Source organism: Gasterosteus aculeatus, chromosome 17 (assembly GCF_964276395.1).
Source record: "Gasterosteus aculeatus chromosome 17, fGasAcu3.hap1.1, whole genome shotgun sequence".
NCBI classification, from domain to species: Eukaryota; Metazoa; Chordata; class Actinopteri; order Perciformes; family Gasterosteidae; genus Gasterosteus; species Gasterosteus aculeatus.
The window spans coordinates 14,089,174-14,100,917 of NC_135705.1; the positions used below are offsets into that span (position 1 = coordinate 14,089,174).

The window sequence follows — 11,744 nt, forward strand, 5'->3', positions numbered from 1 at the left end:
GGAGTTTTGATAAGGCACTCTCGAAAACGCAGACATAAACACACGTAGGTACACAGACAGAGAGAACCAGACATAACTAGATGCAAAAATGTACACAGAGATAAAGCTCTCCGGCGATACCGCTCAAGTCCGGAAGTTTGAAGCACACACCCATTAAGCAACCGTATAAACATGCGCTTGTACTGTAATTTTCTTAAGTACAGACATAAACACAGGAATCTGCGCAAACACTTGCACGCTAACGCAGCAGGATGAGACCCTAAGACCTCTGTCCTCCCTTCCTCCCTCCATGTCTAATTCCTTTCTAGTTGGTGGGAGTCCCCTAAGGCGAGTAAGCAGGACCCCTTCAGTGCTCGCCCACATAACCTCCTTGACAGTTTATAAAGCATGATTCACAGTGAGTGCACGCACTAATATCGTCATTAAAGAATGGGAAAACACAAACTCTCCCCAGGCAGTCTGCCCCCTGCATCACTTCTTGGATCAATTACCTGACTCCATTTGCTCTACGGGTCTATTTTCATTAGCTTTATGTGGCACAGGTTGTCTGCAAGCTTAGCCTTGATATTCATAATTCATATCCTACATTATGGACCAGTCCCAAATTGTGCGCTGTCTCAGTGACGAATGCCTGAATACCTTTCGGCTGTGATCACTCATGTTTTGATGGGACAAGATGAAAGGAGGAAAGAGAAGACAAAGGGGCCGTCTCTCTCTTGTTTCAATCTCCCAGGGAGAGCAACCTTATCAGTCTGGAGATCTGCTGCTGTGACCCTGACATAATTTCCTGCCCAACCACGTTCTATCAAGGGGGCCTACGTTCTATTAGGGGACTACGATCTTGACATTTGGTTCAACAGACAGAAGGGATAGAAGTCTGACTTCTTCTGAGTCGATATCTGTCTACAGCGCAGATGTTTTTGTGAGGTATTTCTAGGTATTTAAAAGATGATTTAAGGCATGTTTTAAGAAGCATGCCACTTCTGTGTCATGCTAAAGAGAATATACGTTGAGTGGAGGAAAGATGTGCATTCAAGGACATTCCAGCAGGGTTACTGGGGCTCTCCACATGTGTGTGCATGAGTGTGTGCTCGTCCTTTATTGTTCATTTGGGCGGGGACGAGTGATACAGGACATGTTCCAAAATGGTAATTTCCCCTGTAATTATAAATCCATCATGTTCTACACATCACCTCTATATTTAGGGCCAATAAAAGATAGCAGCAAAGCTGCTTGCAACATTTTAAATTGCTATATATATTTCTCATAGTCTTTGTTCCTATTGCAATTTTATAATGACACAGGTCTCTCTTGGATACAAAAACATTATTTTCTCAGTGTATGCAGTCTCATTTTTCATTTTTCTAAATAAATAAAAGGCAGTAGACTTTTACAAACAACTTAAATGTTTATATGAAACAAAAAATATTTCTTCTTACTATAATTATGTAACATATAGGCAAGCCATTCTACCAACAACATGCTTCAAAATGTATGTATGGTATAGAAAGATGGAAAGAAGAAGAGTTTATAATCTTCTCTTGATGATAGTGTCATGATGTATAGCACAAAGCCCTGTTCGTAGAAAATCCTCAACATGAACTTCAATCCCTTTTGGAAAACAATGTGCTTTGGAAGTGAATCCCACTAATCTTCAATCTAGGAAGTAGCCTGAATCTGTCTTTGTATGAGAGCTTAGCACATGAAATGCTGGGAATAATGGACCATGCATGTGCTGCAATAGAGCAATGGTGCATTAAAGACTTCCCAAACTTGAAACATATTTAGCTGGAAAGAACAAAGCACATTGGTTCCATATTCTTTCTGTAGGCAAAGGACATTCAAGAGAGTAACGTTATGTGCAGTGGTTTACTCAGGTACGTTTAGAATATTGTTTATAAGGACTGTAAAATTACTTTTGTTAGGTGTAATTATTTGTATAGATTTTTACAGAGCAAAATTCTATTTAATTTCTCCGGTGAAGTGCAAGTGTTGAAATCACACTGCAAAAAGTTTATTCAACTCTTACAGAGTCAATTGTACAAAAGAGCTGGAGTCATTATCATTATCAGATCAGATTAATTTGCGACACTAGTTAAATTAACTCTTTGACTTTGATAGGTTTGCAATGTAACAGTACAGTGTCACACTTATTGGTGTTTGGTTTAACTCTACGTACTGTGACGCATGGAATAGAGAGGGTGAGCAAAGAACCGCAAGGTTAGCGGTTCAAATCCTGGCTGCTCCATGTCCCATGTTGAGGTGTCCCTGAGCAAGACACACAAGCCCTAAGTGCTCCCTGGGCTAAAATGTAACAACCATGGGTTAAAAATGCAATAAAAGTTGCTTTGGATAAAAGCATTAGCTACATGACATGTAATGTATTTAACACTGAGCAGATTTATTTTTGACACTTATTCTTTTTCTTAAATTGTTAAATTGTTAACACTTGAGTATTGATTTAACACTGACTAGATTGGGACAATATAAACACCAGCTTAGAGTTAAAATTCAATTTAAGAGTCAATTTAACTCTGACATTTGCTGTGTATGTTTTATTAAAATTAACGTTTCCACGTTTCTGCTTTACAAAATTAAAAAGGATCTAAAATCTGTTCTGTCATCTGAAACTGTAATGTTTCCCACTGACCAGTTCCACATGTATAGGTCGGCCCCTTTCTATCCAGATGTGTTTTTCCACTCAGAGGCTGTGACCTCAGCTGGCCACTGCTGGGTGCTGGTCCAGCGTAGGAAGCAGGTGCTAAATTCACAACAGCAGACGAGTTGGAGAAAAAAAGAAACGGCTGCAAGCTGAGGCACACGGATGTGGGAAGCTTGTGAAGCGTGTTTCCCCTTTTCCTAAGAAATATCTTAAAAACAAGCCTGACATTCTGAAGCCCCACGAGCGACTCCCTGAGGATGTGTTGCGTATTACACACAAGAAGCACAGTGCTTCAGTAGATGGGTGATAAATGAACCAAAAATGTCCACAAAACTTCAGTACACCTAAGCAAAAGGTAAGCCATGAAATGCCATTTGAGGATGTCTCGGGCTCATCTTTTCATGGCCAACTCTTAATGATTATCTGCAATCAAATTAATATTTTATATTATATTTAAAACATGAAGACTCACTAATAGAAGGTCTTTTAGTAAAGCGCTTGACCAAATTAGTTGTTAGGACAAAACATGACAATATCTAGCAGCTAACTCTCTACTTTGTGCAAGCAAAGACATCAACACAAGGGTGTTTTGGGATAGTGCTTAGTAAAAAACAACTCTTGCTGCTGGGCCATGGGAAACAGGCAGACTCAAAGACGCCGCTGAGTCAGAGATGGACTGCTGCACACAGGCAATGTTGTTTCAGGTGAAACAGAGGACAATAGGTGTGTGGGTGCGAGAGACAGATGTCTTCAAGCGTCTTCTATTGTCTTCACACAGGGCCAGTTAAGAGCAGTTGTAATGTTTGATTCTCACCACTTCTTTGGAATGACAGAATCTGTGTCGTCAGCTGTGCTGGTGTCTTCTGGGATCGTTACTCTGTGACTGCTTCGAACTGCTTCCCTGACGCGGATCTTTCAGAACACTTTTGTTTCAGCTATTTCTTTCCCATCTCTATAAATCCTTTAGATTTCTTATCTTCTTGCATTGATTACTCTTGCGACTCACCCCCAGTGTTGATCATCATTGAGAAGCTGAGCATGAAAAAGCTTGTGTGCATTTTGGGCATCATTACATCATAACTCCTTGTTAGATATTTTTATCTTGGTACAATTCTATACTCCAAAACCACCCCAAATAATTAGTTTGACAATCAGATGATTTAGTTTTTTCCTCTCAATGTGTTACTACTACTAATAGTATTTTACTACTATTTTTGTTGAGTTGTGTCCAAGTGATACTGCATTGACGGTTTTGGTTTCTCAAAAGTCCCAGCTGTGTCTGTTCCAACCTCTTACTATCGGTTGTGGTTACAGCAGATGTTTTGGCTAACCATAAAACCACGCCAAACAGTGGTGGGTCAACAGATAAAGGACCAACCCAATGCAGAGTAGAAGCAAGAATTACTGTTTCTCTGATAGAATTTTGAGAATGGAAGCCAACGGTAATGGATGTCAGATGCTTCATTAGGCCAATTACATTAAACCAAAATACAATCTTTTAGTACACCATTGTTCATATTTTGGTTCCAAATCAAGCAGAACCAACTTCCAACAGCAATACTGTGTACTCATCACAAACAAATATTGGCTACACTATTTACTTATCTGTTTGAAAATACTCCCAGTGCAACTCCCAGTAAATAGGATATGCAAATGAGTCCAGAAGCTGCTTTTTAAGTGGGTCTAGTCTGATCCAACAGGAGTAGAGTCCAGAAAACAGCCTCAGAGTGGAAAAGGTACAACGTCAAAGTTGTTACCATATTTTGCTATATGTTGAAGAGGTTTTTGATGTATTGTTAGGGTTTCAAAGGAAACATGAATAATCAATTTATTCATGAAGGGAAACAAATTCAGCCATTTAATCATTTAGGTATCCAAAGTAAGACTGAGAACAAATTGCAAAGATCAAAACAATATTTTCAATTTAGAATATACTGAAGATATACACAGTACATTCACATGTGTGCACATCAGTGAGGCCTTGTAGACTTCCTTCTGTTAACTTGAAGTGCAAATAATAACCACTAGGTGTCATGTTTCGTCAACTGTCATGATTGTGTTGTTGTGACTGTAATTTGAGAAATATTTGCCTTTCAACTAGACCACAGAGAGAGCAAAGGCTTCTCTCATCGCTGTGTTTGACATTTACATATCATCTCTTCAAAAAGCACCTGAAGTGAAATGGACTTGAACACACAGTTCAAGTGCGGGAGCGGCCTTTCACTAAAAAGGACAAGATGGTCCACTGACTGAAACCATCATGGAACATGAAAGCACTCATGATATGTGTTTCCTCCCTATTCCCAGGTGAAGGCAGTCATTTCCACCGGCAGGATAAATTAGTCCAGATGGCATGTGGACTTATAAGCACTATGACCGTTTCCTCACCTGCCTCCTTGTATGCTGGAGACCAGCACACATCTGGCTGGCGGAGCTGTGTGTGTGAAGGGTTCACACACACACACACACACACACACACACACACACACACACACACACACACACACACAGATCCAAGCATACCTTTCACAGCTGTTTTCAACCTGAAAATTTTCCCTAGTTTGCTCCCAACTTCTCTCAAGGTTTTATGGTGGAAAACGTTGTGACATAGTGTGTCGAATTGTTAATCATCTCAATGCAACTTCTGGTTTGTACAGAAAAAAGTACAAGTTGTCCATCATGGGGTTTTTAAGCACTGTGCGCAAAAAGCAACAATGTTATTTGAGAAAGGCAGGCCAAGTACAAATTGTACTTATAATGTCTCTCTCTATAATATCTATAGCAAGTTGTAGATCAGCTTATTTGATGAAATAGCATGTTCTTGTTTCTTGTTCTTTTGTGTCTGTACTTATGGTTGAAATGCACTTATTGTTGTTATAAGTCGTTTTGGATAAAAGCGTCAGCCAAATGACATGTAATGTAATGAGATAGAAAAAGAGGTAAGTGTGTGTGTGTGTGTGTGTGTGTGTGTGTGTGTGTGTGTGTGTGTGTGTGTGTGTACTCAATTCGGCAGCTGTTTAAGCAATCGGCCTGACAGGGTCATTATTAGCAAAAAGCCTCTTCTTTGTACACATGTTAACCTACGCGCACAGAAAAACATACACAGGATGTGCTCTTAACAGGTCACTCAAGAAGCATATTACTCATTCTAAGTAGCTTGAAGTCATCAACACAGTATGCTGCATACATCTAACCTCTTAAAAGAATGCTTAAAAGTTTGATGTTCAAAATCTCAAGGAAAGCAACAACCAAGAAGAATATCACTTAGTTTACCCAAGTATGTTATGTCATTGCTGTTATGTCACTCACCGTAAATTAACAGACTGAAACAGAAACTTTGTGTGCGTGTGCATGTACTTTTTTGTTGCCTTTATTGACACACAGACGTCTGCTAGTGCCTGCGTTTGCTCGGGATTAAAATGCTTTCCGTTCTAGGAAACAATAAAAGCTTTTATGTGGGAAATGTCACTGTGCATCAGTTGAAAAGGCAAAAAAACTAATAATAGAAAAGCCAGGATTAAAATAGCCACTACCTCAAAAATATGCAGTGTACAAACTGCAGTGGGTCATATTCAACCCAGGAAGAGAGATTTGGCATATTATGATTGTATTTTGTTTACGAGTGGAATTAGAATAATATATACCGAAATATAAAAAAAGTAAGTATTTATCTTAAGTTCTAAAACATGATCATTTAGGAGCACAAAGGAGTAAAATCTTAATTCCAGAAGTAACCTGCTTCACAGTTTATGATACCCAATAGATGGGTCATGTTGCTCAGGTTGTCTAAGACTTTGTCAGCTCAGCCATTATAAAAGTACTAAAATTAAGGCCTAGGCCTCTTTATTTGCCATTGAGGCAGCTGAACCCAAGAAAGGCCACAGGCCACTATTAAGAGGTCGTGACCTTCAGGCTCCATGACTCAATATATCCCACCAAGTCCGGAACAAAACCACACACACTCACATACATCAATGTCTGTGGCCAACAGGTGGGAGTCCTTGATGCAAGACCTATTCCTCAACAGGAATCTGTGGAACTAGCATCTTTGTCATATTTGACGTGCATTCAGGTAGGAAATGTGACCTCTGGGATCAAGTGAATGGGTTTTACCACTTTGAAAAATACACCAACCTACTTTTCCATTTGCCTTTTGTCTAAAATGCCAGGTAATGTAACCGCCACGCCTCTCAAACCATCACTTGTACTTGTACTTGCACCCGAGAATATTTGACACAACATTTTACATATTTAAATTAAGTCATTAAATTGACTGTTTTCTTACAGGATGTGTATCTTGCGACACAGACGCAATTTAATTTTATTAAAAGTTAGAAACATTTTTTTTCCCTATTGGAATATGAAAAGATCTGAAATTTGCACACAGACGACTGCGCTGAGACAAGCTTCAAAGCAAAGCCTTTGGAAAGTGCATCAGATACATTTCTATCACATAACTTGCTTTAATTAGAGACAGACATCTTTCTGTAATTGGCCCCACTGGAAAAAGACACAGCATTCTTTTTAGTGATTTGAGCTTTTCAATTAGAATTTGTGTGACAACCTAAAGTACATCACAAAACAATACTAAATCTTGTTTAGTTGATAGTCAGACCAGTTGAGAATCTTCAGTTCTACATCAAGGTAACTGCAGTAATCAGCAGATCTATGCTGTAAATCTGACGATGTACTGTGACTCTAACAACACCTCACCACAGAAATGTGTATTAAATAGTAACACTTTATCTGCACAGAGGCCGGAGGCAGAGACTTTCATAATCCCTGCATTGTTCTACTGCATACCTGGAAGGCAAAATACACTTTAAATTGATCTTAACAATTTAGTAAACTACTAGAGCATCATCTTGAAAGCTAAATCATAATATTTGGGTCACAAACTATAGCAGAAAAAAAAAAGTGTTGGCATACCTTTTTTATTTCAATCCAACTACCAAAGGATTGTCCTCATTGGGCTGAGTGAAATCCTTTCCAACTCATCTTTAGGGTTTAACGTTGGAGGGCAAGCTGTGACAACATCCCATATCCAATGCAACAGGTGTAGACTTGGAGGAAGGGTGGAGGAAAATAACGGGGGTTCAAGTTTTTGGGGGGCAGAGGCTACAAAGGGGATTGTTTTGGCAAGAATCTGCAGTCATACAGTTTTCAAAATCTATTTGAAAGACTTATTTTAGCATGTACTGTCCCTTAATCTGTCGATTGAGCACACTGATCAAATGTAGTTTAAAGGCCATGCATAAACTAAAAAAAACACACAACAATTTAAAACAAATACAATACAAGAAATATCAACACATACAGACTAAAGTAGCTCGGCCCTTGTTGGAAACTCCACAGAGAACACACTGGCCTTCATAAAAGATCAGCTGATGATAGAGGTTGCTGGAGGTAACCTCCTCTGAATAAATATAGCTGTGTACTCTCATGCAAAGCCTGACCCTGTTCTTCCTGCGCCCAGAGTGCCTGCCTTCCACCCGTCACACAAAATGGAGCTCGGAATTTGGGTCAAGCAGCCCCAGGAGTTGTTCAGGCTTGCAGCATCATTGTGTAGATTATTGTATGTGTTCTGCGGCATTTATTAAATCACAAACCTTTTCATCCCGGCATTCTGGTGCTTTGATAACCCCATTGATGAAACGTTCAGTTGTATGTAAGTTTATGAATTAAAGAAATGATGAAATGATGTTAGCCTTCACATCACAAACATTAAATATGCTTCTTCTACTTAACTAAATCAAATATGTGCTTTTCAAAAGTTATAAGGGAAAAATACTAGCCAAATACAGAGGAACTCTGATTAATTATTTGATAAACAACAGTAAATAAGTAGATAGATGACAGAAATGTGGATGGCTGAATGTTGTTTTGTGTGTTGAACTACACAGATTATTGTGTACGCTCTACTTGCAGTTCGCTTGGTATAGTACACTTCCAAGATGGTCTCAGCGTGACTCCGCGTCCTCCTAGAGAAGTTGTTATTATCATCAACTCCCAGCTGTGTGGCTCATGCAGAGATGCAGGCCAGTCTAAGTCTGGTCCAATCTTTTACTGTTTAATGCTTTAATTACTGACAGTAGTTCAGAGGCGATCTGCAGACCTGATGTGCTTTTAGTCGATGAGTGAGGAAACATAGAGCTTCCAAAATATGCCTCAGTGCATCAGTGAGAGGTGTAAAGTTGGCTTATTTGTGATAGTGAGGGAACTTCCAAAGGAAAAGACTGTTATTGTGAATCTTTTGGATATTGGGATTATGTAATATTTTGGGCCGGTTTCGGAGACAGGGCTTAAATCAAGACTGAAATAGGCCTAAATCAGACTAGTTAATCCTGGCTATTTAAGTGGCTTGCATGAACATGGCATAAATTTGGCTTAGTTAGTCTGAGACTATGGAGTCCTGGAGTAAGCTTAATGAGAACACCTGGTTCAAGCCTCATTAGACTAAGTGGAAGCACAGGCTGTTGGTCCAATTGTGCTCATGAAAACCTGAAATGGAGTATGAAACACCATTGTTGCAGTGAATTTTGAGACAACACAATGTCAGAGGCAAAGAGAATTCGCTCCAAAAATTATAGTGAGCATGAAAAAGCACTACTAAAACTAATTGTATCGAACCATCCAGTCATTGAAAGCAAAATCCATACTGCTGCTATTGAACATAAGAAAAGAAGTGCTTGGACTGCAATTGGCAAAGAATTCAATGCAAATGAAGATGTCACCACAAGAACAGTACAACAACTGCAGGTGAGTTAATCTTCATTATTAGGCACAAAAATATGTGTTTGTTTCCTGTTGCCTATACCCTGCTTATTTATGGCCTACCCAAATACAATACTCCTGCTGCTTGTAGCATTCACATTGAATGAATATCCTGTTTAAAAGGATAGTAACCTATTTTAAAGGGGCATATGCATGTTAAACATGGTGGTAGAGTAAGATATGTTGCACAAAGGAAAATCCATACCTATATGTGAGGGGGAAAGAAATATACAATCATTTCTCCACCATGACCTAAATTATCAGGAGACAAACTTATTTTTATTATGCCTTATCAGTACCAGTATTTCAGATTTCCCATATTACTATTTTTGTGACATCAAAAAAGAAAACTAATGAATGATATCTGCCTTCATAGGTTCTATGGAAGAACATTAAACTGGGATTAAAAAAAGAGAATGCAGCAAGCAGAAGAGAGCGATTTATTACAGGTGGTGGACCACCAATAAAGGACACATGTGATGAATTGGGTGACTTGCTGTCTGGTATAATAGAGCACCAGCAACCTCTGGATGGTATACCAGACAATGACCATTTGGACAGTGAACATGGAGAACTGAGCACAAATGGTAAATATACCTTAGGAAGTAAATTGGTTACAGGACCATATTAGTTGATTTGAGTTTGGAACAGTGGTCTTTTTTTCCAGAGGAAACCAATCAAGAGCCAGTTCACAACGAGCCTGAACCCTCCACATCTGCTATGGCACCCCTGGGAGATGAAGCTGCTACCATCCAACAGAGACCAAAAAAGATAACTATGCATGAAAAGTTAGCCAGAGAATTTCATGAGCGTAAAATTGAATATTTAAAAGAAGAACATGAAATGAAAATGAGAATTCTAGAGGTTGAACTGGATATGAAATTGGGAGAGAGGGCTATGCTCCAAAAAAGAATTCTGCATACTAGTAGCCATGGTGAATATGAGGAATTGTGAAAAATAAAAATAAATGTATTGTCATTTGGCGTGTGAGTGAGTATTAATCATCACAAACTACATTTTACCCGACTTGGTTCACTAGTTTAATTTTGCTACATTATTGTAATTTTGTACAGAAACAGTATGCAAGCACCACCATACCATAATGGATACATTCCATATTTAAATGCTGAAGTGCTGCACTGTGAAAGCAGCTCTGTGTGCAAGTCCTCGCTGGTCATTGGCTGCCTCTGCCACCATGGGCACATCTGCATCATCCTGATCTTCCATTGGCAGGTCAGGACAGCCATGCTGCTTCAGGTAGTTGTGCAGCACAGCTGTAGCAATGATCACTTTGCAGCATCTTCTTGGCTTGAAACGAATCGTATTTCGTAAGCACTGGAATCGAGTTTTCCATACTCCAAACATACGCTGGATCATCCCTCTAGTACGGATATGAGCTCTGTTGTACCTTTGCTGCTCAGCTGTTGTGGGATTTAGATGTGGTGTGAATAAATAGTTACTCTGACCATATCCACTATCACCAAGTAGTAGTCCACTATGTTGTCCACTCTCAAATTGTGCACACAATGAAGAGTTGAGAAAAATCCTTGAATCATGGGTTGCACCTTTCCAACGGGCAACAATGTTTGAAAACTCCAAATTAGGAGTGCATACACCCTGAACATTGATTGAAAAACAGTTCTTACGATTCCTGTATTCCTCTGCATCAGGAGTTGATGGACACTTGATGGGAACATGACATCCGTCTATACAGCCAATCACTCCTGGAAAGTGCCCATATTCATAGAATTGCACTTTATAGTTGGCTTGCCCAGCAGCATCAGGGAACTTGATGTAAAGACTCCTCAGTTCACAAATGGCACTGCAGACTTTGTGAACTATTCTACATACAGTTGGTTCACTGACACCACACAAATCACCAGTTTCACGATGAAAGATTCCACATGCCAAGAACCTCAAAGTGATCAGAACTTGCAGTTGATTGGACACAGGCCTTCCTCTTTGAGACAGAGAGGAAAGTCTAGGCTCAAGCAAAGTAATTATCTCCAATGCATTTTCCTTGTGCATACGAAAGCGGTCTCGAAAAGTTATTTCATCAAACTGATTCAATGGATCACTCCTATCCAGCAGTATTCGTCTGGCTGGCCTTTGTCGTGCATGTTGGTCCTCATTTAGATATTCCAAATAGTCCATGCTCCCAAACAATCCAAGCTCAGTTTCACAAACAGTAGCCTAGCCTACTAAGCGGGAGTTAAACCTGCCTCCTTGGCAGATTAGTTTAAGCTTCAATTCAGTCCAATTTAGTCCTGGAGTAGCTCTAATGCTCAATTTTGCAATCGGCTTTGTT

The 11,744-nt window shown here is 39.4% G+C and overlaps 1 long non-coding RNA gene across 1 annotated transcript; it reads left to right on the forward strand.

Moving 5' to 3' along the window:
- The first annotated feature begins 9,633 nt into the window (after positions 1-9,633).
- LOC144388971 (uncharacterized) lies at positions 9,634-10,417 on the forward strand. Its single transcript, XR_013453259.1, has 2 exons — positions 9,634-10,023; positions 10,104-10,417. It is a non-coding gene; the product is annotated as an uncharacterized LOC144388971 (long non-coding RNA).
- Positions 10,418-11,744: the final 1,327 nt, after the last annotated feature.